At 41.3% G+C, this 27266-nt stretch overlaps 1 long non-coding RNA gene across 1 annotated transcript; it reads right to left on the reverse strand.

Moving 5' to 3' along the window:
* Nucleotides 1–5243: 5243 nt before the first annotated feature.
* Nucleotides 5244–9198, reverse strand: LOC140120656 (uncharacterized). The gene is made up of 3 exons (XR_011853932.1): nt 9087–9198; nt 8970–8996; nt 5244–5450 (listed from the first exon to the last, which is right to left on the reverse strand). It is a non-coding gene; the product is annotated as an uncharacterized lncRNA (long non-coding RNA).
* Nucleotides 9199–27266: the final 18068 nt, after the last annotated feature.

Here is a 27266-nt window from a genome sequence, read left to right on the forward strand (position 1 = left end):
TCCTCCACGGCAACAACATCAGACCTCTCAAGTGGGAGAGGAGGACAACGATGTAGTCCATATACAATAAAAATTGGAGCGGAGCCAGCGGAGTCCAGCGAGTTGTAAGAGAATTCCGCCCAAGGTAGAAGGGTGGACCAGTCGTCTTGTCAGGCGGAGACAAAATGGCGGTGATGCAGCCCAGGGTCTGATTAACCCTCTCAACTTGTCCATTGGACTGTGGATGATACGCAGATGAGAAGCCAAGCTTCACTTGTAGCTGACTGCACAAGGATTGCCAGAAACAGGAAACAAACTGGACCCCATGGCCTGAGACAATGTGCAAGGGGATTCCATGAAGCCGGAAGATGTGCAGGAAGAACAAGGCTGGCAAAGCATGGAGCTGATGGTAGACCTTGCAGACAAAGTGAGACATCTTTGAGAACCAGTCGGTCGCCACCCAGATTACAGTATTACCCGAGGAAGATGGGAGATCGGTGATAAAGTCCATTGCCACATGAGTCCGTGGGCAGCAGGCAGCTGGGTATCAGTAACGGCAGAAGAAGACCAACATGTTTAAGATGAGATGGCTTGTTTTCGGCGGAGGAAGTGTAGGAGCCCACAAAATCCCACACATCCTTGACCAGATCCGGCCACCAGTAGAAACGGGAAATGAGGGCGACAGAGTGTTACAGCCCAGGATGCCCAGCAACACGAGAACAATGTCTTACCATGAGGAAGTTGCCAAAGGTCCACTGGAGCAGCAAGAACCAGCCGTTCAGGAGGAATGATATGTCTAGGAACAGGATCCTCCCCAACAACATCCGAGGCACATGAGAGATCGTTGGCCTTAACATTCTTCTATGCAGGATGGAAATGTATCAGGAAATCGAATCAGGAGAAGAGAAGCCAACGAGCCTGTCTTGGATTGAGACGCTGGGCAATCTGCAGGTATAGGAGGTTTTTGTGATCAGTATAGATACTGACTGGATGACAAGCTCCCTCCAGAAGGTGATGCCATTCCTCCAAAGCAAGTTTAATACCCAGAAGCTCCCAATCACCAATAGAGTAGTTCCTTTCAGCGGCAGAAAAGGTCTTGAGAGTTCGGCCTTTGGGCCCCTTCTGGGTGAGAACAGCTCCCACACCAATGGATGAGGCATCAACCTCTAGCAGGAACGGTTTCTCAGTATCAGGCCGGGTGAAAACGGGAACAGACGAAAAGGCAGACTTCAGCTTAATGAAAGTTTCTTCAGCCGCCGGAGGCCATAGCTTAGGATTGGCGTTTTTCTTGGTCAGCGCCACAATGGGAGACACCAGAGAGGATAAATGTGGAACAAACCACCGGTAGTAATTGGCGAAGCCCAGGAATCTCTGGATAGCTTGAAGCCCCACTGGACGCGGCCACTAAACTACTGCAGACAACTTTGCAGGATCCATCTGTAGTCCCATGTCCGAGATAATATAGCCTAGGAATAGGAGACTCCTCTGATGGAACTGGCACTTCTTGAGCTTGGCACACAAGCAATTGGCCCTGAGGTGCCTGAAAACTTGCTGTACATGGACTCCATGGGACTCAAATTCTGTGGAGAACACCAGGATATCGTCCAGATAGACCACGACACGGGTATAAAGCAAATCCCTGAATATGTTGTTGACAAACTCCTGAAACACAGCCGGTGCATTACAGAGTCCAAAGGGCATAACAAGGTACTCGAAGTGGCCATCTCGACTATTGAAGGCAGTCTTCCATTCATCACCTTCTCGTATGCGGTTGAGGTTATATGCCCCTGCCAAGGTCCAGCAAAGTCCACATATTGAGCAGAGAGACCCACCAGAGGATTGGGCGACATCGGAATCGAGATGGCAGAAACGGGACAAGGCAGTTCCAGACAATGTGACTGGCATTCTGGTCCCCAGCGGAGAACTTCACCCGTTTGCCAGTCAAGCACAGGTGCATGGCGCTGCAACCATGGAAGGCAGAGGCTGGAAACGGTTTACCCATCCTGGAGCTGAGTAAGACAGGAATGTTCAGACTTGGAGAAGCTTTGTTCTCACCTAGGGACGCTTCTCCCAAGAACCCTAGGGGCGTGCGTTTTCCCGGACGCTGAGAACGGAGTGGACAGGACTGAGGGAAGTGTTCCGGCCTGGCACAATAGAGACAGAAGTTCTCCTGAAGTCGCCTGGAACATTCCTGGAGAGACAGCCGAGCTCTGTCCACTTGCATCGGTTCCTATGAAACTGTCACGGCAGGTGGCTGAAGGGGTCTTTGGAAGACTGGACAGACGACGGGTCCTGACTTGCGGTAGTTCCAGACGTTGCTCCTCAGAGCGCTCAATAAACTAGTTGTTAATCTGAGTGGCCAGAGAGATTAGATCACTCAGTTTAGACAGAAGATCTCGTGCAGACAGGGTGTCTTTGATCTGACCCGACAGTCCCTTTATAAAAGTCGCAAGCAAGGCCGCCTCATTCCAATCCAGCTCGAAGGCTAAGGTACCGAACTGGACTGCGTAGTCTTCCACAGATGAGTCTCCTTAACATAGGTTAGGAGTGGAGTCTCAGCTGAAGATGCTCGAGCAGGTTCCTCAAAGACATAGTGGAACTCAGCAAAGAAGAAGGTGATGTCAGCTGTTACCAGGTCCTTTCTGTCCCAGAGGGGAGTAGCCCATGCCAGGGCTTTCCCGGAGAGAAGGCAGATCACGAACGCCACCTTAGCCCGTTCTGTGGCAAACTGTGAAGGCATCAGCTCGATATGCAGGGAGCATTGAGTAACAAAGCCCCTGCACGACTTGGCCTCACCGTCATATTTGGAGGGCATGGTTAGACGCAGCCTGGGCTCAGCAGTAGATGATGCAGCCGTAGAAACTGGAGTTACTGCAGGTACTGGACGCAGGTGCTGCGTAGCCACCAACTGCTGCAAGGTGGCGGTGAGTTGTGCTAGTTGCTGTCCTTGCGCGACAATCTTTTGCGACTGCTGTTCCACGAAGGTGCTAAGGTCAGCCATTTCAGGTAGCGGAACCTCGGCGGGATCCATGGCCGGATCTTACTGTCAGGATTCGGGATGCGTGAATCCACTGGGCCACCGCGGGAGGGGGTACTAGCCGACACCTGGGACCGGAGTCTAAGTGGCACCTACACCAGAGCCCACCGCAAAGCGGGTTGGACTTGCTGCGGCAGGGTACCACCAGGTCGCTCCACAGGTGCGACTATCCCGCGGTGGCAGCCGAGGTCGAGGTACCTTAGCAGGAGACAGTCTCGGGGTCAGGTTCAGGCAACAGGTCAGGGCAGGCGGCAGAGATGCAACGTCAAGTCTAATCCGGGGTCAGCAACGGAAACAGAAACACAGGCACACAGGACACAGGACACAGGAACTCAAGAGCAGGAACACACGGGAGCACTAACGCAGGATACACAGGAACACACAGGAACGCAGGGCACAGGAACTCAGGAGCAGAAACACACGGGAGCAGGAACACAGGAGACACAGGAAGACACAGAAACGCAGGACACACAGGAACGCAGGGCACACAGAAACGCAGGATAATCGCTAGGGAGCTTTTTCTAGAGCTGTGAGGCACAAAGATCCGGCAGGGGACACAGGAAGGGGCTGGAATATGGCCAAGCAAAATGGCTGGCCAGCGCCAATTATCGGCGCGCTGGCCCTTTAAATTTCTTGAAGCTGCCACACTGCACTGCTGGAGTCATCGCTGGATCGTGGGGAGTTGAGTGAATCGCCGGGGACCCGGAGCAGCGGAGCACGGGTGCGCCTACGACCCGGGAGATGGATTGCAGGAGCACCCGTGACAATCAGTTAGAAAAGCTGCAGTTTTGTGTAGATAGTAGTCTGGTATTACCTAAACATAGATTAGGGTTTAGAATGTAGTTGGCAATCTACCATAAAATTTACTTTAATAGGTTCTGTAAATACCTGCTAACAGGTTTCTTTTAAAGTTGTATGTCAATGTTTGCTCATTATGTTCATTAAAAAAAAGCATCTAAGAGATCGCGAGCTCTTGCGAGCAACGCTATCATTCCTTATGTTTATGTAATCAGTATCAGTAATGTCTGATTTTTTCTGTATATATACTGTATATGCTGTGAAGCACTGTAGAATATCTTTGCACTATATAAAGATTTATTATATTATTATTACTATCAAAAAGTGCACTGACATACCACAATACTGTTTTTATACTGGAAAGTGTATTGTTTGTAGTGTTTGCACATACAGCATATACACACAGCTCTGGTTTTTGTATCATTTGGAAGATATACATTTTTTTCCTTCATTGAGTCTTGTTTATTTCTTACTGGTACCTTGCCCTGTACTGTATTTTACCATCTGGGTCCACAAGGTGGCACTTGCCTAAGTGATAAGTATGTCTAAAGGAGTGTGTGGTGCCTGCTGCCATCTAGTGACCAATAATATAACAGTACTGATTTGTAACTTTAAGCTAAAGTAAATTGCTACCTCTCTTGTGTCATCAAGGAAATCTATTAACATTACTGTATATATAATTTTTGCTTAAAGCAAATATACCATTAACAAACCATCATGATAAACCAGAGACTCTCACTTATAGATGCAAGCACGGTGACTGTGGTAATCTTCTTATAGTTGTTATCCATGGTCTCCTTCATTCTAATATCAACTTTTAAAATGATGCCAATGAGCCAGAAGTGCTCTGAGTGGTGTTTTCAGAGCCCCTCCGTGCTGCAGCTTTACAGACTGTTACACTTTCCCCTCTCCAAACTTCCTCTGCTGTAGTGAGATTACATCAGCCAGAGGGAGGGAGAGTACTGGGAGATCAGGGGAGTGGGTGAGACAGTGTAACAGCCTGTGAAGCTGCAGCTTGGAGGGGCTCTGTTAACATCCCCCAGAACCCTTCAAGCTGATAAGGGAAACTAGAAGTGCAGGAAAATTGACAGGATTTGTCAGGACAAAGCTGCGTCCAAATTGTGTGCCCAAAAAAAAGATGTGTCAGAAAATGACAATATTGTGATGCCGACATTTCATAAATTAGGCGCCACAGGCACAGCAAGGCGGCTTCAAAAATATCTTGAATTGTATCATCAGTGTGTAATCAGTTGCTGTGCTCTATGTCCACAACAAGCGGTCTGTATGTCATCCGTTTTTCCAGATGTGCAAAAAAAGGAAGGCTGGCAAATGAGGTGCCTATAGATTTTCAAACTGTGTCTATTGAAATTTTAGATTAAAAATAGGACCCCATATTAGGGTCACTGCAAACATTAGGGCGAAAGACCTAGGGGGTAAGGGCAAGGAATGGAAAGGAAGAAAAAAGGCGTTTGTTAAATTCCGTTTAACACCGTTCTGCATAAAGAGTTACAGCAAAATCCATGTGGATCCTAATTTCCAGTCGAGATCCAGGACATTTAGCGGCATAGTGCGGCAGATTCCTTGTGGTGCTATAGTTCAGTTTTATGGTATTCAAGGTGGGGAGAGGGAAGGTGCACTAGAAAGATAAACACAAAAAAACTTATAATGTAATAAAACAAATAAAACTAAACATGACGTGATACCACTCATAGATCAGCGATGGCGAACCTTTTATAGAGTGCCCAAAACCTACTTTTATGACGCAAAGTGCCAACATGACAATTTAAGCAGTAACCTATTTATCCCAGCTGTATCATAAGTTTCAATCGTATTGGTGTCCTGAGGACACCAATACAATAGAAATAAGATGGAGAAATTTCGATTGTAGCTTCCTTCCAGGGTCCCCAGAAGAGGAAGAATCAGGGGACCCAGAGCAGGAGCTCAAACAATAATCCATCTCTGTCCACACCTTCTTGCTTCTCTTGTAGTCCTTGCGGCCAAGGAAGTTTCGCTTTAAAATAGAACTGAGCTTGGCATGTCCAGGGCTGTCTTGGACTGCAGGAGGAAGCCTTGAGTCATGTCTAGAAAATTCTGTGCAGGGGTGAAGGCCTGAGTGGCCACAGAAAGGACTCTGAGTGCCACCTCTGGCAACCGTGCCATAGATTCACCACCACTGTCATAGATGCTTGAGATGCAAACAAGTGCCGGAATAGGAGCTGCTCTAAGTCTACTACAGATTCCTCACGGATCCGTGAAAAAAAACGGTTATGTGCATGGGTCCATTGATATGGCACGTGGACAGAAACATGATTTTTTGCATGTAGCCTAAACCACATGGACATGGGAAAACCACATGGGAAAAAAATCAAGCACAAATCCCTTGTTTGCATCCCCAAAACAGCACTTGTTTGTGTGCAGATAGCCTTGATCTGTACCTCTTGATCCCCTATACAAATTCTGTAACATGGTCCCTTAGAATATTTCACTATGTTTCTTATTGTGTTAGGGGGGGCTTAATCTGGCCACAATTTTTAGCCGAATGCTCTTTGACATTCAGTTTTCTCTGACTTAGCCCTATGCTCTAAAAGAAGGAAAAATCTTATCTCCCTAAAAATGTGCAGCTATTTCCCCGTTGAGAGATCTTTGTTCTATGGTGAAGAGACTTCTGCTTCTTTTACCTGCTTTAAATTTTAGCTTTTTAGACACTTTTCTCCATGATCCCAATATTCAGATGTTTAATCTTTACTATGAACAGCTCTCCACAACAATGTGTCTTGTGCTTTTCTGTGGCAGGAGCTATTCTTATACTGACAACCATTTATGGTTCTTAGCTGGGATGTAAAATGTAAATATTTGTGGAGAGGACACCGCAGCCTTCATTGCATTACTCGGTGCCGGAGCATTAGCCACACTGTGTCAGACTCTATTTTAGACTCTCCGCTAGCAATAATTACTCTTTGCTGTAAAATGTTATCTTTGCATGTGTTCTTTCTTCGTCATTGTCTTTTCTCCACCCCCCTTTGCATCCCCACATCCTCTCTTCTTTCTCTCTTGTCCATTTACTCCTGTTCTTTCCGGAAGCAGGAAGTTAATTTTAAGGAACTTCCACAAGTTTCTAAGAACAAAAGATTCTTGGAAAGTTCATCAGATGTGGCCTGAATTTCACTCAGCAACTTTTACGTCAAACAAACATGTACCAACCCTAAAGTTCTTCCATTGCCATCAGAGTACCTAAAGGTCAATCACCGCCATCCCATCTAACTTCTTATCATTAGATTATGTGATGCTGAGGCACAAAGTGAACTAGGTAAAAATAATCTCATGATGCTGATTGCCAATTAATGACACTGATGTTGACTGAAGTGTCCTAAAATAAGTCATACACTCTTTGCTTGTATGCTTTTAAATGCTGCTTTGTGAGATATTTGGTGCATATGTCTACTAACTTCTAAACCCCTTCATCAATGTGGTGTGTCATTTCTGATGCTCATTTGTTCCTCTTATGATGCACCAAATATAGAACCTGTACCTTTGTCAAAACCAGAATCTTTTTCCTGCCAGTATCATGTAAATATGTCATCAGTAAATGTTCCCGAATGTGTTAACCCACTAAAACATTCTGTGACACCTTATCTATACTGTAAATTGATTGGCGTTATTGAGAAGAGAACAGAAATCAGATACACTTTTTTACATTCAGAAAAAGTTAATGAGGTAACAAAGGTTAGGGGTAAGGGTCACACTACAAGGGGGGGGGGGCACACCTTAAAATTACACTGATGTGTATTTCTTATTTACCCATACACTATTATTGACCAAGTGAGTTTCCTGTAAGCTTTCAGGACGCGGGAAATGGTACTAGCTGACACCTGGGGCCAGAATCTAAATGGCACCCGGTATTCACCAGAGCCCGCCGCAGAGCAGGCCACAGGTGCGACTTGTCCGCGGTGGCAAGGTTGAGGTACTGATTCAGCAGGCAGTCTCAGAGTCGGGTACACGCAGGCAGTCAGGACAGGTGGCAGAGATGCAGAAGTCAGAGGTCAGGCCCAGGGTCACAACAGGAGTTCAACGAAGAGACAAGGAAAGGAACAAGGACCAATGCAAGGAACATTTCTCTATTGTTTTAGGCTCCAAGATCCGGCGGGGCTTGATGGGAGCCGCTTTTATGGGAAACCCGAAAGTGCCAGTGCCAGAGCTGTGCTGACCCTTTAAACCTAAGGGAGCAGGTACGCACGCGCCCTAGCCGGGGCGGGAGCGTGGAGAGGTGAGTGCGGGCCAGAGGACGGGGCCACGGAGAGGGGCAGGGGTGTCCCTGGAATCCAAGGTAATGATTGCAGGAACACCTGTGACATAAGCATTTGTTTATAAGCGTTTGCACCAATAGATTTGCTAATCATGGTCAAAAATTAAAGAGGAATATTACAGAGAAGCTTTAACAACTAAATACATGTAGAGAGGGGAAATAAACCAGAAAGGGGGTCAGATTAGTGAAAACTTCTCCTGAATATGTAGGAATTCGGAGTTCTTCATTTTTATATACTAGACTTTCATATGTATTTTAATCAGAACAGAAATGTTTAGACATTGATTATCTCATTGCCCCTCTACTAATTTATTCTAATAACGAACTTGGGTTTTAGTATTTGTTTTATATTGCTATGGCAGTGGCTTAGTCATTTATAATGTGGCAAATTTACTAGAAAGGAAACTGGCACAGATTATAATGGAAATTTAGGCAAGTCAGGAATGGCACTGATTGCTATTCTGGTGCATGCATACAGCGACAAAACACAAGAAACAGTCATAATATTTTAATAATTCTGGCATGTAATACCATCTGCGCTATTAAATTGGTTGTCCCAAGTCTAGAAGTTATCCCCACCATAGGGGATATCAAGGTGATTGGCTGCACCACCCATTAATTCGGACAGGACCCCTGTTCTCCAGATTGCGTGGCACCCAGTCTTGTGATTAGATTGGAGTCGTAGTAGTCCTAACCACACCAATCACATTTTTCTTCTCTATCATGTAGATAAGGGATAGCTTAACTTTGGACAACCCCTTTAAGACAGGCGAACAAAGATCCAATCGTCATACACTAGTCATACACACACTGGATTCATTTTAAGTGGCAATACTTGTGCTAATGACTTACCTGTGGACCACCCAGATACTGTGCATTCTGTAAGATAGAACATACTTCATTCACATGAGGCAATGCTATGAAACGCTATTCCCACATTACTATTTCTTATAAATTTATATCTCTTACCTTTTGCTTATGTTTAACACTTTTTAGGATGTTTTCAATGTAATACAATTCAGGAACTTTAGATGTAGCTGTGAAAGGGGATGTCCGACATTAGTATAAGCTTTACTGGTGGGCTGGGGGGCGGGCTGTGAAAAAAAATATGCATACTTACCTCCTTCAGTACTCCATGTCGCCGTCAGTCACAGCAGTGCCCCTGTTTGTTTAAAGGGGCAAGGCACATCTGCCCAGACAACGCCGTCTGCTTGGCAGTTGAGCATGCTTTTGTATAGAGGAATCCGGAAGCATAGTCTTAGGCAGGGGCGGTTTCAGTAGGCCCCTGGGCGACAGAGCCTCAGTGGGCCCCTTTGCTGTGAACTGACATGGGGGTATTAAAAATTCAGAAACTAAAACGGTCTCCTCTTCCCTAAAATATTTCCTAGTGTGAGCCCCTCAGTACTAATGGGCCCCGTTACTTGCCCAGGTATGCCTTGTACTGGCGTCGGTCCTGGTTGTAGGGTGATTGTTTGGGGAAGTTTTGGTATCTTAGTATGGACACCTGCAAGCTACAGCTACACAATAGTAAAATTTATCAAGGTCAGCGTTTTGTTGTGCTCTGATATTGATAACCTTTTTGCTGCCTATTCCATCATGCCATGTTCATCAGGATCAATCATCATTGATTCATTCATCAGCCACCATAGCCTGACACAAAATTTTTAGAAATTGCTTAGATTTGGCGTTATGGGAAAACAGTGGATATTTCTGCAGGGAGTTGAGTAATTTGCATACTGAATACATGCCTTATTGTTATTTTTTAACACATATTTATTCATTTTGTATGTTAAGATGATGATGATAGGTGCTATTTAAATTCCCTGCATGTGTTTGCATTTAGATAATAGCATGCTTTTATACAGTCCTATAGAGTCTATTGAAGGATAGTGAGAGGTTAGTCGGCTGCTTGCTTTTATTTCACCATTCATCTTGACACAATCATCTGTTTGTGTTTGTTATTTTATGGAATGATAACAAAAGTTAAAAAAAAAAAAGTTCTTGTCGGTAGTTCTCAGTTTCCACCACTAGGGGACTGTGTCTTCCTGTGTATAGTTACACACAGCGCTCTCCATCACAGGAATGTCTCGCCACAATACAATTGTTACTAAGAGTTTATTGATGTTTTGCATTTCACAATTATATTGTTGTGCTTCAAGTCCAAACAAGTGGCAATAGTGTAAGTAACTCGCATGTTATTGTTTTACTTTTTATCAGATAGGAAACACCGATTTATTCCAAAGTTATAAATGCTGTAATTCAGGGTTTCTCTAGGCAACCGTGAATATCTTTCCTTACTGACATGCTGCGCCCTTACCTAGAAACTATGAAGAGGAAAGTTTTGAAATATCTCACTAGTCCTGGACTCTATAAAGGGAATGTATTAATGTTTGGCGCAATTTCTGTTTTTAGTGCACAGTTGTGGTTTTCCAGTGTGATTTTATATTGTGGTGCTCGGCCATTCATACCACAAATAAAACAAATGACCGTCAAAAATCCAGGCAATTTCTAGACCTGTTTTTGCCAGGTCTAAATTAGCACCAAAATCATGGCTATAATATAAATAAGTGCAATGAACCTGTGGGAACCAAAAGCCACCGCCACATTAAGGACAAAAAATTACAAGGCTTGAGGCCCAGCAAACCAAGCTTATTGTGGCGCTGACACTCAACTCGCATCACACTCGCAACGCATGCTGCCGGGATCACACGGCCCGAAAGCTGCACACCGGGAGTGAACTGACATGATGAGTTCAGTCCCGGTGTGCAGCGTTTGGGCCATGCGATCCCGGCAGCATGTGTGAAACGGGCCTAACTTTGTGCAATCCGTTTTTTTGCAGCCCCATTGACTGCTAAGGCTCTCTCCGAGCCACAAACATGGGATAGAAATGGACATGCGTTTTTCCTCATGGGCACAAGGCTCAGACACAGGGGATGAGGGCAGGTTCACACATTGCATCGCATTTTTGATGCGTTTTTGACGCATTCCAAAGGCTTCAACCTTGATCGCATGCTGAGGGTACATTGGGTTTCTACTGAATCTGCTAAAAAGCAGTGTAACCTCAGCATGTGATCAAGGCTGAATCCTTTGGAATGCGTCAAAAACGCATCAAAAAATGCAATGCAACGCATCATGTGAATGCGCCCTCCTGAGGAATCCACAGCAGTGAGCATGAGCTCCTAGCAATACCTGGAGCTGTGAGATAGCTGTAGCATCTGCAAGTTATATATGTAGCCTATGAGTATAATTTACTAAAATCCCATTTACTATGCAGATACTGTATAACACAGAAGGTTACAAATTGGGATGACAGGCAGCTAGTCTGATGCCAATGTATACAGCTGGCCTACGTTTTTTCAGCATCTAGTCGAAAAACAATAATATTTTGTTTACAATTTTTTAAGTCCTTCATCAAAACCCAAGAGAATGAAGGCCTGTTTCAGTAGAAAACAAATACCCCACCCAAAATGCCACAAACCCTTTTTTTGTATTGTTCTTTAACAAAACTCAAAATGATGTGGGTTTTTGTATTAAAACACTCTGGGAGGCATTTATTGTTGGCTTATTGCACCAGTTTTTCCGCAGACAGGTTTTTTTAAAAATTTTTGTTGCTGCAACATGTGTGGCAAATTTATTATATGTCGCCGCAACAGTGTAGCTTCTTTTCTTTCACTCACTTTTTGGATTTCAATTTTGTCAGCTCTTTAATTCTCACACTACTCCTGCACCTCTAGTTTCCTACGGATGTATTTTGCTTAAAAACGGGTTCAAAACACCATGTGTGGCATCACCCTTACACGTTTTTGGTGCTTAATTACACCAAAAAAAGTAAGTCTGCCAACTTCTAAACATATTTCATGAATGTGGTTTATTATTTCTTCCGCTGATATGTTTAAATTACATTGTGAGAGATACGTTAAGGCCGTGTGCCACAATACATGTGCAAAACACCACTAAAATTGGGTGCAAAAAAACAACACCTAGCACCAAATACAATGAATGCCCCCCACTGTGCGAGGCAAGTCTCAAACCGGGGACACACCTGGCATAATCTCAGGGGAGCCACAGCGGGATCTCAGACACCTAACTTGCACCATTTTCCAGTGACAGCATAATGGATGGGATTTATACAAATCCCTTCCGTTACGATCCCTTATGTTTCAGGTTTAGAATCATAAGGGGGATTTACTAATTCTGGTGCAAGCACGACTGTCGGCATCGGAGATCAGTCTCCTGAAAGCACAGCCCAATGTAATAAAATGGCGCCATAAAAATGCCGACATCAATGAGATGTGCGCCAAAAGCTTACATGGACTGCCCCCTTGGTGCTGTGACCATTTTTTTCCTGGTCTATTGTGCGCCAAAAATTGCACCTAAAAATGCAGACAAATGTGACGGATAATGTGGAAAAGTTAGGCCACACCCACTTGCGCCAAAAAAATGACGGAAGATTGCGGAGATAGTCGGAAACATCTGTTCTTTTTGGTGTAAACTCATTATAATGATCCACAACAATTCTGCGCCCAAAAAACAAAAGATCCCGGCATTTTTTAGGCGCAGAGACGATAATGCATCTGCCCCATTGTATTGCAGACTTTCAGTGTTTGCAATGTAAAAGTTAAAGTCTGTCCCCCCTGGCGCAGGTTGCGGGTGCTTTTACATGTGGCAGTAACGCATGCGTTTTTAAATACATTACAAAAGCTGATAACAGGAGATTTGTCTGATTACATTGCTGTTAACTTTGAGTTTATGTGAACGCAACCATTTTGTCTACAAAATGTTAACAGCAATGTAATTGGGCAAATCTCCTCTTCTCAGTTGTTGTAAGGAGGTTCAAAACGCATGCGTTAGCGCCACGTGTGAATGCACCCTGAGGCACACATGGCTGTGGAATTTTATCCTAGCGGTTATTTTACGCAGCCATTCCACAGCATGAAATTTTTTTAAATGTATGTATGTATGGGATTTTGATAAATCCCATAAAGTACACTACTTCTATATTGCGGTTGGATTTAGCTCGCGGAAATGCCATATGGCAAATCCACAGGTAATAGGCTATGTGGGGCCTTTAGGCCATCCAGTAACACTTCTATTTTTGGATGATTTATTTGATTCATTCCAGTGTATCGTAAGTAGCTAATAGGCAATGGGATCTTACATATCCACAGACGGCACATGATTATGCCGATACTATGGACATGTTTTTCCATGATTTTCACAGACCAATTTCCTTTAAGGAAATTTGTGATCTATAGTACACAACAGACTAAGGGTACGGGCGCATATACATCCCCACAGACGGGCGTGTGAATGAGGCCTTAAATAGACTGAATACGACCATAAAGATAATAAATGCGTTTCCTCACTAAGAATGGCACATGTCCACACAAGGATGGCACATGCCCTCGCCAAGGATGGCACATGTCCACACAAGGATGGCACATGCCCTCACCAAGGATGGCACATGTCCACACAAGGATGACACATGCCCTCACCAAGGATGGCACATGTCCACACAAGGACGACACATGTCCTCACCAAAGATGGCACATGTCCTCACCAAAGATGGCACACGTCCTCACCAAGGATGGCACATGTCCACACATGTCCTCACCAAGGATGGCACATGGCCACACATGTCCTCACCAAGGATGGCACATGGCCACACAAGAATGGCACATGTCCACATAAGGATGGCACATGTCCTCACCAAGGATGGCACATGTCCTCACCAAGGATGGAACATGTCCACACCAGTATGGCACATGTCCACACAAGGATGGCACATGTCCACATAAGGATGGCACATGTCCTCACCAAATATGGCACATGCCCACACAAGGATGGCACATGTCCACATGAGGATGGCACATGCTCACTAAAATCAGATGGTCTGAATGAGGCCTTGGGTTTGTGTGACCAGTAATGGTGTAAACTGCAGAACCTTTAAAGTAGAATTTTACAACTGCAAGACGAGAATTCATGAATTTTTAGCAGTTATCTTACTTGTAGAGCTTTCAATCAAATATTTCAAAACTGTTCTCAGTATAGGGCAGTATAAGGGTTAATGACTGGGACTTTCAGAGAAGCGTATAGCAGGAGGTAAACACCTTGTCCAAACACACAGCACTGCCAAACCATTAACAGGATTTTGGTAAAAAGCTGCTTTTCATTCCCCAATAATCCCTGAAATCTAAAGTACGCAATTCTCTTAACCCTTTGCAGTCTCCAAATCCTGATCAACAAGCTACACAGAATCCTACAGGCCAGGGTCATATACAGATAGATTTATCTAGCAATGCTCTATGTGTCTTATCTGATCTGTAGAGTAGACAAGAGCCTGAATGGACTGATACAGTATTACAGTAACTCATCACATTTTATCAAATACAGTGTAAAAAATGTACAAAAAATTATGTGAACCTAGTTGTATCCAGCCATGATATGCTCACATTCAGGGAGTTACAGCCACAGCACTCAGCATTTGTAGTATTGAACTTAATTTACATGTGTCATATAGAATATAGATAGGTATATGCAGAAAAATAGCTCCAAGCAAAGGATCGAGTGGAAAAAACTGTGTTTTTTATGTTTTTTATTCCACGCAATGTTTCCTGGGCAGCCTTTCCTAAGCAAGATGGATATAATATGTATGTATATATATATATTCTGTAGATAGATATCAGAATATATAGATAATTTACAGATATGAGGAAATATAGATGAGAGATAGCCAGATATCATAAAAGATAGATGGATATGTGGAAATATAGATGATACATCAGGAAAGATAGATAGAATAGATATCAAGATAGATAGATTATGGGGGTCATTTATCTTTTCTTTTTTCCTTGTTTTTGCGCCCTTTATTTCACGTTTATTTGGAATGTTATGCCTCAATTCGCCATGTTCTTTTGCGCCTTATTTCTCATTATATTGCGTCTCTATACAGATGTTTACGCCCGATTTATTATACTAATGCGCCTATATGGGCACAAATAATTTGCGCAATAACACGCCAGTGTTGACCATGCTTAGCAAAAGGCAATAATATGATGTGCGTAACAAATTGTACCTTTTTTAAAATAAGGCGCAAAAAAATCTCTGAATTTGACAAAGAGCCAAAACAAAGAAGACAAATGAGGTGCAAAAAATAGACTCACAAAAGGTGCAAAGAAGAGGCAGAGAAGGGGGAAATAAGATAAATAACCCCCCATGAGTTGAGATTCATTATAATCTATCTGCGTTATAATACACCTTACATTTTGAATTATTTCCTGTCCTATTCTGCAGTTTTCTCCATAGTGTAATCATTGCCAATGGAAGGTTGATCCCCCAAAGCCTCTTACAAAATAGAAGTAGGTGATCACCGTATGACCAAGCAATGACAAACAGAATTACAGATTTGTCACCATAGCTGGTGGAGGTGAACGCCTGGGATTTGTAGTTCAAACAGATGGAAAACCACAGGTTGTCTATCTCTTATGACAACTGTAGATCATAAATGGCTGTGAGGTATCAAGAACATGTGGTCTCTAACTCCGCTGGTTCACTACCACAACACAACTACCAGCTGATACTTCAATCTCTGGAAACTTTTGTGTACACATGTATTTTTCTTTATAGGTATATTTTTTTGGAGTTTGATATTAATGTCATTTTCATTTTACCATATATTTATTTGCTTTGAAATTCCAAATCTAATAAATAATTATCAAAATTATTGAAATTCCAAATCTAATAAATAATTATTAATAATGATTATAATAAGAAGAATATTTTCTTATTAAAAAAAATAAGTTAACAAACCAAAATTCTAAATAAATGCAATATTAAAACTTTTGGTTAGAAATAAATATTAAATTGTGATATTAGTAAAGCCTGATTAGATTTTCCTATGACTAAATAGCTGATTGCTGATAATAATATAATTCTAATATTACATTATTATATAAAAAAATAACATGAGACTGCCACCACTAGTGACGATATTCTATATTATTATGAATTATAATAATTACAAAAATATATTATATGATAATAATTAATAATAATAATATATGATTAATAGTAGTTGCAAAAAAATCAAAAATTATTATTTTGATTATTAATAGTAAAACACCTAATTTGGGGAAATAATGAAGTATGTAATAATAATAAAACAGAACAATGAATTAAAAAATAGTGTGTAAAGTTTGGATAGAGATAGACTATGCTCACACAGTGCTTGCCTTGGGCAAGTCAGCTTTGCATTTTGATTTGCTTGTGTTTTGTTTATTTAAGTTTTTGATCCTTTACAAAGTTTTTATCTCTTATAAAAATACATTACTATTGGAGCGCTAAAGGGTTTTGTCAGGACACTTGATATAATCCCCAATGTGTGAACATAACCTAAGTAAATTTGCTCTATGCTGACTTGTGATTGTGTATCCCTCCCTCCGTACTACTTCTAGGATTGGCTATTTTGTAGTTCCATCCGATGATCCCGTAGAATATGGTAGATAAATGTTTGCCTTGGGTTTGCTATGTTACCATTAATATCCCATTTTTTTTTCTACATTCAGAAGGAAATGATGATGGAGCATAACTGATACGCTAATAAGAAGCACAGCTGGCGGCTCTCTGTACGTCAGCCAGATCTTTACACAGTGTTATTACACATTTACTTTCTTCTTCCCCAGCCATATTACACGTGATAGAAATAAATGATTGTATTCATCCTGATGATATATACAGTGATAATAGTCCATGTAATGTTCTGCAAATACATAGCTGGAGAAATGTGCTTGGGCCTATAGAGGGAAGGCTGCAACTTTCTCTTACACCTCCCCCTCCCCTTAAATTGTACCCGTATATACTCGAGTATAAGCTGACCCAAGTATAAGCCGAGGCCCCTAATTTTACCACAAAAATCTGGTAAAACCTATATTTTTTTACTGGAGTATAAGCCGAGTTTGGGTTTTCAGCACATTTTTTTGTGCTGAAAAACTAGGCTTATACTCGAGCATATATGGTATATAATAAGGGGCATTTATCACACATAAAACTAGGGGAAAATGGAGGAGTTGGATTTTAAATTCCTTTTTTTATGCTGAGCTTTTGGGAATGAAAAGAAACACAGTTGGTTATTTTTACCAATATATTTTTTTAATTTTACTTTAGTATTTTGTTGTACTAATTTTGATCATTCTTCCTATTATAAGTTAATTTATGCTTATCACATGGCTGCTCAATATGTTCTATATACAATATGCCTTGTTATCATGCAAAATCATATTTTACAGACAAAAGATGAAGGTCCTGGGGTCCAGTGTAAACTCTGGAAGGGGGCAGTTGATTTTTTTTAATACAGAGAAGGATCAGCACCTGTCATTTATACTTTCTCTTATTATCTTACTCCTATTTATACTTCTCTTATTATCCACACCTGGTTTTGGTTACTGCATGTGAAAACCTGAAAGTGCAAATTGACCCAACCACGGCCTCCCATCTACCATTTCTAATACTAGTACCACTTATAATATTAGTGTCTTCTTCTGAGTTTTCAAGGCCCCCGGGCACAGGGGCACACATGTGACTACCAGCTGTGCATCCCCTGGTACTGCAGGCACAGGGACTGTGGTAATATTCTTATGTTTCCTTATGATCCTTCTAAAATCAACTTTTTAAAATTAACAAAAAGTTAGGGGTTGTCCCTTCGTGCTGCAATTTCAAAGGCTGTTACACTTTTCAGGAGTAGTAACTCCTCCCACTGTGTGAGATTACAGCAGGGGAAATGCTGAAGGGAGCAGGGGGAGGCTGTAACAGTATGTGAAGCTGCAGCACGGAGGGTCTCTGGTAACAAAGGCTCATTAGTATAATTATAAACGTTTATTTTAGAAGAAAGGAGGCCTGGCTAATAAATATAAGATGTTAAACGCAGTCACGGTGCCAGGTGGGATCTTTGAGTAAGTGTCCCTGGTTTATCATGCTAGATTTTGATGGTAGATAATAAAAAATAATAATGAAAAATACTATTTTGTAAAGTATTTTTTTAGCTGAGAGGGTAGGGTGACATAGGTCATCAGTATTGTATATGATGGACAGTGCAGGCACCTGGTTAAAGGGAGTGCTGTACTTAGTACTTTGATTGTACACCAGGTAAAGCATCATAAACTGTGTTGTGGTTGTGTCTGGTATTGCAGACCACTCCTATGCACCTGAATTAGGCTGCAGACTGGTGCTCATGATATGTATTGTATGGATAGTAGATCATGATGGATATGAGGAGAAAGCCAACAAAGTAAAATATTACATTTTGAGATAATAAAAATAATAATAAATATATGCATTCTATAAAAAAAACTGAACATTTCATATTTTAAAAGAGTAAAAAAGGACAAGTAAACAAATCGCAAATTAGAACATTCAGTTTGTACTTGTAGGTGCAAGTTTACTTTAGGATTTGATGCATTTTCTATGCATTTTTATATTTGTGTTTTTCTGTAGTTTTTTATACAAAATGAGCAAAGGACAGTAAAACTTGTATGTGCTAATATTCATACTATAAATCAGGAGAAGCTATTCTACCATAGTAATTCATTGAAATATGTAAATATTTCAGCAAGATGTTACACACAGAGTTGTTAGTAAAGAGCAGATGTTGTAAAGATATCAGAATGGCTTCCCCTCTCGATACGTTTGGCTGGAATATGTCAAGATCCTGGAGCCTCAACTTTATTGAAATGCATAGTCAACAGCACTAAAATACAACTGTGCTTGTAAAGTATGGTGTGAATTCAACCTATGATAATGGAGAGTGACAGGGATGGTAACAGGAGTAGGCTGAAATTAGTACACACATGTTTTTTTTTGGTGGGGGACGACGACATAGAATGTATTTGGTATTTTCATTCAAACAGAATCAAGCAGACATGTAATAACTAGGAAACTGTAAAAAAAATTACATTCAATAAAGTGTGTTGTAATCAAACTGCACAGTCAGTAAAACAAAAGCATCATCTTCTGACTGTGTGGCTTCAGTCTTCCAGTCATGCCGATTTTACACAATGGTAGCCTTAAAAGTTTCCTAGAAACACTGCAGGACATACTCCCCATAAAATGCAGTTGCTGCTGACTGCACAAGTGCTGAGGAAGCATAGGGGAGAGCGAGACAGTGTAGCAGCCTGTAAAGCAAGATCACAGAGGAGCTAGGGTAGCCCCTCAGGCTCATTAGCATAATTTTACAAGTTGATTTCAGAAGGAAGGAGGCCATGGATAACAAATATCAGACGATTACCACAGTCACAGTGCCTGCATCTATAAGTAAGGTGTCCCTGGTTTACCATGCTGGATTTTGATGGTAGATTTCCTTTAATGGGAACCTGTCAGGAGAAGTTGGCCTAATAAACCACTACCAGTATGTTGTCAAGTAGCTGAACACCTTCCAGATCATGTTTCTTTTATAGCGCAGTGTTTTGGCATCATCTAGGAAAATAAGTTTTGAGGTGAGATTTTGAGGTAAATTTGTTGTATAAAGTTATGTAGGCGGAGAGTTTAGCACTGAAGTCAAGCTCTCCCTGCCTTAGAATGCCCCCTATTCCCTTCACTGTAATTGATGGTCTTGCACCCAGAGACACCACTAACCAATGAAGTCCAGTGCAATCAAACTGTAGGAGGTGTTCTGATGCAGGGAGAGCTTGACTTCAATGTTTAACTCTCCACCTCCTAGACTTTTTTACTACCAACTTACATCTATTTTAAGAGTTTATTTTCTGGATGATGTCACTATGCTAGGCAATGAAAGAAACATGATCTGGAAGGTATTCAGCTGCTTGACAACAAACTGGTAATCGATTATTAGGCCAATATCTGATGACAAGTTCCCTTTAAAGCTTACAGGAATGATGCAGATAGAATCCAACTTCTCCCAGATTCCACTTACTATGCCTCTTTTGATAGTTCCCTTACATAGTTTCCTAGCTAAAAAAGTTATTTTAAATTAAGTTCAACCAAGACATCCACCTTGTGTATACAACCCTTTTTAACAGTGGGATAACTTGTTGTAGGAGTTCACAAATAATGAGATCTCCATCAGCTCCATAGAGATTAATGGAGCAGAATGGTCATGCACGGCCGCCTGCTCCATTAATCTGACGGAGCAACAAGGGGTACGACGGACACCTCGTTTTTGTGATCCATGGGGGTCTCAGCACTGAGACCCCCACTGATCAGCAAGTTAGGCCCTATCCCGTGGATAGGGCCTAACTTCTCTTCATGGGTAAACCCCTTTAATGTCTTGCTATAGGGTTGCAGATCGTTGTAAGTCTAAACTTATTAATGTTATAAGAAAATTGCTGCAAAAATCTCATATATAGACTATTCCGCAGTGGAGTTGTCCCCAAACCAGGAGTCCTGTTATCCACGCTTTACTACTCTTACTGGTCTCTAAAGCCAACAAAAAGCTTCATGAATGCAGGATACCTCAATTTCAGAATCTACAATGAGTTATATTCACATATTCCTTGTAATAAGGAGCGGTACTGTATTTGGTACACACATGGGAGATCTGCTACCGGTTGAGAAGGGTCACAGTAATGGCTGAACTATATAAGTTCTCATTTTCAATACATTAATAAGAAATGCCTGTTTTGGTTTGTGTCCCTGTTTGTCAAGTTTTCCAAGAGGGACATTTTTTTACGTTAGTAGTAGACATCCCACCAATCCCTCACCAAATATTCAGGTGCCTCATAATTCCCCCAATCAGTGGCATAACTAGGAGAGACGGGGCCCCCTAGTAGGCTACTGCATGGGGCCCCCTTCCCACTTAAAAAATATACATATTAGTATACTCACACATATAAATACACTCATGTGCATATACACATACATACAGTGCCATATGCAACATACTCACATACAGTGTATACAGACACCATATACACATCACAGATACTGCAGAAATACATCACAGTATATGTTATATACATATTATGCTGGACAATGTGCAGTACAATATAGATATAATGGTGCACATCCTCCATTCTTTATTGTGTCAGGTCGGATGACGGGGCCCCCTGACACTGTGGGCCCCATAGCGGCTGCTATGGCTGCTAATGCTGTAGTTACGTAGTTACGCCCCTGCCCCCAATCTCTGATTCCCACTAGACACAAAGGAAATAGCTCTTAGCCCATAACTGGCAGAGGTAGCTGTATGGCCAGTGACTAGCTGTATGATAACATGCACGTATCCCGTATACAGAGAATGGTGGCCCTTGCAATTATTTCCTCTGGTCGGACCACAGATCCGCTTTCAAACATTGCTTCTCTTTAGGGGTCATTTATTATGGCCTTTCAAGCAGAAAACTGGTGATGTTTTTTTCTTCCTTTCTGCGCCTTAATTTATGAATTGTCGGTGACACAATATTGGTGTTTTCAGACACCCTCACAAAACAGTTTAATGGCACTTCTATTTTTTTTACTCGTTTTGTGGCGCAATTTGTGGCTCAATAATAGAGCAGATAAAAGTAAGTCTAGATAGTTCTAAACTTTTTTGTCTGTGCGCCTATTCATTAATCCCTTGCGCCAGAAACTTACATCCCACTGACAAATATAGTGTGGTTCCCTGCCAAATTAATAAATGCTCCTATTTGTGTTTTCTTAGCCTGATATAGAAATATTATTCTCCTTGACATAGCTCATACACCCAGATATATTACTTGCAGTTGTAGTGAAAATACCACTGAATTTCAGTGTGGATAATAACTTGAAAGTGGGTATTTTTGCTGCAGGTATTGCTGTGGGTTTCCTGCGGCTTTCAGTATTACAGATGTTGAAAGCTGCTAATGCTACCTCTATGTAGTTACCAACATGCTGCAGGTTTACAACTTTATCATTTTGTGCTTCCAGTTGTAGTTGCAGCAAATGAAAGAGATTTAGTAACTTCTTATCTACCAGGAGGCTTCTGTACAATGCAGTGGATTAGCTGCTGCTGCCTGTGCCTGATGTCAAACAACTATAGATGAGGAACTTTGGCAACCATAGACAATAGATTATTGGCTTGTTAGGGTAGGGGTAGCACGATGGATCAGTGGTTAGCACTACAACCTTGCAACGTTGGGGCCCTGGGTTCACATTCCATCCTGGTCAACATCTGCAAAGAGTTTGTATGTTCTCTCCGTGTTTGCATGGATTTCCTCCAGTTTCCTCCCACACTCCAAAACATACTGGTAGGTTGATTATTAATAATAATAGGCTTTTTTAACAACATATGTACAAATATAGCAAAGACCATCATGCACACAGTAGAGTTAGGTACACAGTCTACTCTAGAGAGACCTCTGCATGAAGTGTATGGACCCATAGATATGTGTAGGTACCATATTACTGACCCTATTGGGGATTAAGTTTTGTGGGTTTAAAGGACATTTACCACCAGGATGAAGAATTGTACACCCAGCACACTAACATGGTGATGTGTGCCCCCTCTAGCCTCTTCTTTAAGCTTCCTTTGCCATTGTTTTTAAGAAAAAAAGAAAATAGATCTTAATGGAACCCGGAGCCCCTTGTGCTCATTTGCATAATTTTAAAAGCCTTTTTTTGTAAAAACCATGACATTAGAAGCTTAAAGAAGAGCAGATCCTACCAGAGTGGGCACACACAGGCATGTAAGTGTACTTGGTTGACAATCCTTCATCCTAGTGGTAGATGTCCTTTAAGTGGGGATTTTGTAGTATCATGACTTTTCATGCCTTGTAAGCCAAAAAGCTGACGCACAAGGCAGGATACATTGGCCAGTCCTGTTCTCTCCTCTCTCATAGGCTCCCCCAGTTCTAAATGACTGTATTGGGGTGCATTGGGTTTTAGTAATGCAGGAGCTTAGAGCCCGCTTTTATCAAGCAGTTTTGCCAGATCTGTGCGGGAGGCTCCTGACAGAACCTCAGCAGCAGTTATAAAAGTCTTCTTGGCTCTGATATAGACTGTTGTTCTCCTCTTTTTGAGGATGCAGTATTACAAACCAATAAGTTGGTGAATAACCAGCATTTGGTAGCATGATTTGGGTTCTTTGCATTCTTAAGGAAGAATGTTTCCATTCAGTATCAGCAAGTAGAGATCTTAAAGGCAATTTGTAATTTATATACACAGTGTATTAGGAAGTTGCATAACTTGATAAAAATGTAATTTTCTACAAGCCATGGAAACATTATTGCTTATTCCACAGAGGATTTAAGGACAAAAGTTGACATTTATTTATAGGCAACATTTCTTACTTTAATAGCGTACCACACCTCGACCCTGTTACGTATAACTTTATGAACTCATTCACAACTGCTACAATTAGTAATTGGATTTGGGATGAATCTTGTGCGGTGTAAGAATGTTTAAACATGGGGGTTTCCTGTTTTTACTATGAAAGGGGGAGGTGGGTTGGGTTCAGATGGGGTAGACATGTAGTAGAACTTAAAATCCTTTGCTCTTTTCCCGAGGAAATACGTACAAAGCTGCAGGTTTTTGTTTGTTTGCTTAGGTTTAACCCTTCACAGGTTAAAAAACTTAAGATATCACAATGCGATGTCACCTATTATATACTGATAATACAAGCAAAGCATTACTTGCAAAATCATTGAATAGTCTGGGTATTTTACTCTATTGGTAAAGATTTTCTATACGACTAATAACCCCTTGACTTGCATAGGTTAGTTTATGCACAGAAAACAGGAGATAATGGGGGAATTTATTGGTGTTTTGCCTGCCAGCCTTAATAGCCCTCTGCCAGCGCACAGTGTGATGGTTCTACTAAGAGGGTCCGTGCTTCTGGTAGATCCAGGAGGGATCTTTGCTAGGTTGGATCTGCTTAGACCAGGTCTGAACTGGTGGAGATTTTAGCTATACTCGCCATTTAGTTCATGACCTTGAGAGCTTAATTTACAAGTAATATAATAATATAACCCCCACTATGTAAAGAACAGCAATCTGTATCCTCCCCTGTTTAGGAATAACATGTACCAGTTATAGCAACTCTCCGGATTACCACCAAACTACCATTATTAGAGGGCACAAAATAGTAAAAAGTTACATATTTTCACGGGGTAAACTAAAAATTGCAATTATTTTACTTGTCTCACATCCCAGAAAACTGTTTAAGAACAAAGTTTGTTTATTCCAAAGTCCTACAGGGACCAGGGATGGTTATGTTCCCAATATATTTCCTATAGGTTTCTCTATAATACATCAAACATCTATTCGGTACATGTAGGCTCAACAGATTTACTATAATATGCTACAAATCCCAGCAGAAATGACTAATTTTTATAAGTTAACCAAATTTTTCACTAAACAGGCGGTCCCCTACTTAAGGACACCCAACTTACAGACAACCCCTAGTTACAGATGGACCTATCTGCCCACTGTGACCTCTGGTGAAGCTCTCTGGATGCTTTAATTTAGTCCCAGGCTGCAATGATCAGCTGTAAGGTGTCTGTAATAAAGTTTTATTGTTAATTCTTGTTCCCATAACAGCAAAAAGTTTTGAAAATCCAATCGTCACTGGTCAAACAGTTCTGACTTACATATAAAAAATAAACACAATCTTAATAAATGTGCTACATTTTAGTTTATTATCGTGCTCTGGAGTAAGCCCAGAATATGAAACTCTGGTTTTATAAATCCTCCCCCCCATGGTATTTCCTTACTTGCTCCTTTTAATACAGATAGTAACCTGAAGCAGAGAAAATTTAGAAGGTGATATAGTTCTCAGTCGTCCCTGCAGCTGCTTCATTCTCAGGAATGACGAAGGCCCCAGTGATCATAACCTATGTGATGTGATACAACTTTCTAACATGCAGTAGCCCTTTAAGATGTAGAGCGGCCTGTGGACAGCTTCAGCATTGCAATTCCTTACTAATTTTAAGCGAGGAAATTTAACCTGTCATTACTCCTCACTGAGGAAAGATCTCACTGCAGGGAACTTTGGGAATGCTCCATTAATACAGTACGAGAAATGAAAATCTAGAACCAAATAAACCAAACCCATAAAGTTTGCAGTTCTCAGGCTTCAGAGAAAACTTCCATAATCTTCAAGCTGACAGGAAAGTTGAAAAAAAAAAAAAAGAAATATTGAGCTGTAGAATGAAAATAAGAAACACTTGATTTTGGACAAGCATGTATTATTGGCTTTGTGCCAGTTTTTTGGCCTACACTTTTTTCTTTTTGTTGCTGCACCTTGTGCGCCATATTTATTATGTGTCGGTGCCACAGTTTAGCTTCTGTTCTGACACTGATAACCTTCTTTGTCTCTCAATTTGGACGTGGCTCTTCAATCTCTACACTTTCCCCTGCACTTCTAGTTTCCCGACAATTTTTGGGTGCAATTTTTGGTGTATAATTAAACAAAACACTAGTCTACCAACTTCTAAAACCCTTCATGACTGTGTTTGACATTTCTGACACTCATTATATTATCTTACAGTGCACCAAATACTGAGTCTGAGAGCAGAACTGGTCTAGTTGCCCAGGGCAACCAATCAGAGCTCAGCTTTCATTTTCCCACAGCTGTTTATAAAAGTAAAGATGAGCTCTGATTGGTTTCCAGTTTTACCTCAGACATTTCAGATAAATCTCCTCCACAATGCTAAAATTGGGCAACAACAAAAAACACCCAGAGCCAAAAATAATAACTGCCTTCCCCAATCGAGTCCATTTGTCATGCTCTGCTCTCTCCAATTTACCAATTTAGTGGTTCTCCGGCATATAAAACATGAAAATAGCAAATAACATATTGGCAAACACCATGATTGTGCAACTTAATTGCAACTTCTTATCATTAGATGTGGGTGGAGTGGAGGGTAAAACCGGAGTAGATTTACTAGAACTAGCACTTGTAAACTGGTGCAAGTCAGGGGCGTAACTACAGCGGTAGCAGCAATAGCAGCTGCTATGGGGCCTGCTAGTGTCAGGGGGCCCTTGTACCTTGTGAGGTGTATATGATATATATGTGTGTGTATATGTGATGTGTATGTGATATATGTCTGTGTATATAATACATGGGTGTATATAATACTGTATGTATGTATGTATATATGTTGTGTATACAGTTTTTTTTTTCCGGACTATAAGGTGCACCTTCAATAAATACCTGCTAGGTTTATATATAAGGCGCACCGTAATATAAGGCGCATCTGATTATAATGGTGAATGACCAGCAGGTGGCAGACCTGTGCACAGTTCAAGGCAGCTGTTGTCTGTAAGTATGGTTCATACATAGGGCGCACTGGACTATAAGGCGCACCTTTGATTTCAGAGAAAATCAAAGAATTTTTTGTGCGCCTTATAGTCCGAAAAATACGGTATATGGTGTGTGATTGTAACTTGCATGTGTGATGGGGAAAGGGGCCCCATTCAGAAGTCTGCTATGGGGCTCTGTCTCTACTACTTACGTCCCTGGTGCAGGTTATAGCTGGAACCTATGTCAATCCCTGGTTAGTGCAGATTTCCATTCTGACACAGGGGTACATACCTGAATTATTGAGAAGCAAGAGATTCTTAATAATCCTGTCGCTTCTCATGCCATAACATATCGGTCATAAAAGAATGACAGAAGGAAAAAGTTTATTAAAACAACATCCACCCCCATTTTTTTTTTTTGGATCTCATCCCACAGTTTACAATGTGTGAAGCAATGCATCAAAACTGCACTGTGTTCACACTGGTGTTTATTTACTGTATGTTTTTCTCCTGTGTCAGTTTTTTTTAGTTATATTGATCTGCTAAAAAAACAGATCCCTTCTGGTCGGATGGAAATGGTGTCTGCGCCACAAAATATGTCAACATAAATAACATAACTGTCCGTGAAGCCGCTCTAGCACTGCTGTATCTTTCTAGGGTGAATTCACACACAGAGCCTAAATTTTTTTTCACTGAATTTCTGCAAATAAACCACTGATAGTAATAGTGGCTACAGAAGTCTTCGTATTTGCCACCAAGGAGAGGAGCAAATCTTTCCACATTTGATTCACTGACGCTTCACTGCTTTGATTCTCCTCTAGTTCTCTAAAACAAAAGTTCTGTATAAAATCTGTTTTGTTAATTTTTTACAAATGTTAAATTTTCAATCGCCCCTAAAATGATAGTGGCCTAACGGACGTGGTGCATAAGGAAAATAATGGAAAACAT

This window comes from Engystomops pustulosus, chromosome 3 (assembly GCF_040894005.1).
Source record: "Engystomops pustulosus chromosome 3, aEngPut4.maternal, whole genome shotgun sequence".
Classification (NCBI taxonomy): Eukaryota; Metazoa; Chordata; class Amphibia; order Anura; family Leptodactylidae; genus Engystomops; species Engystomops pustulosus.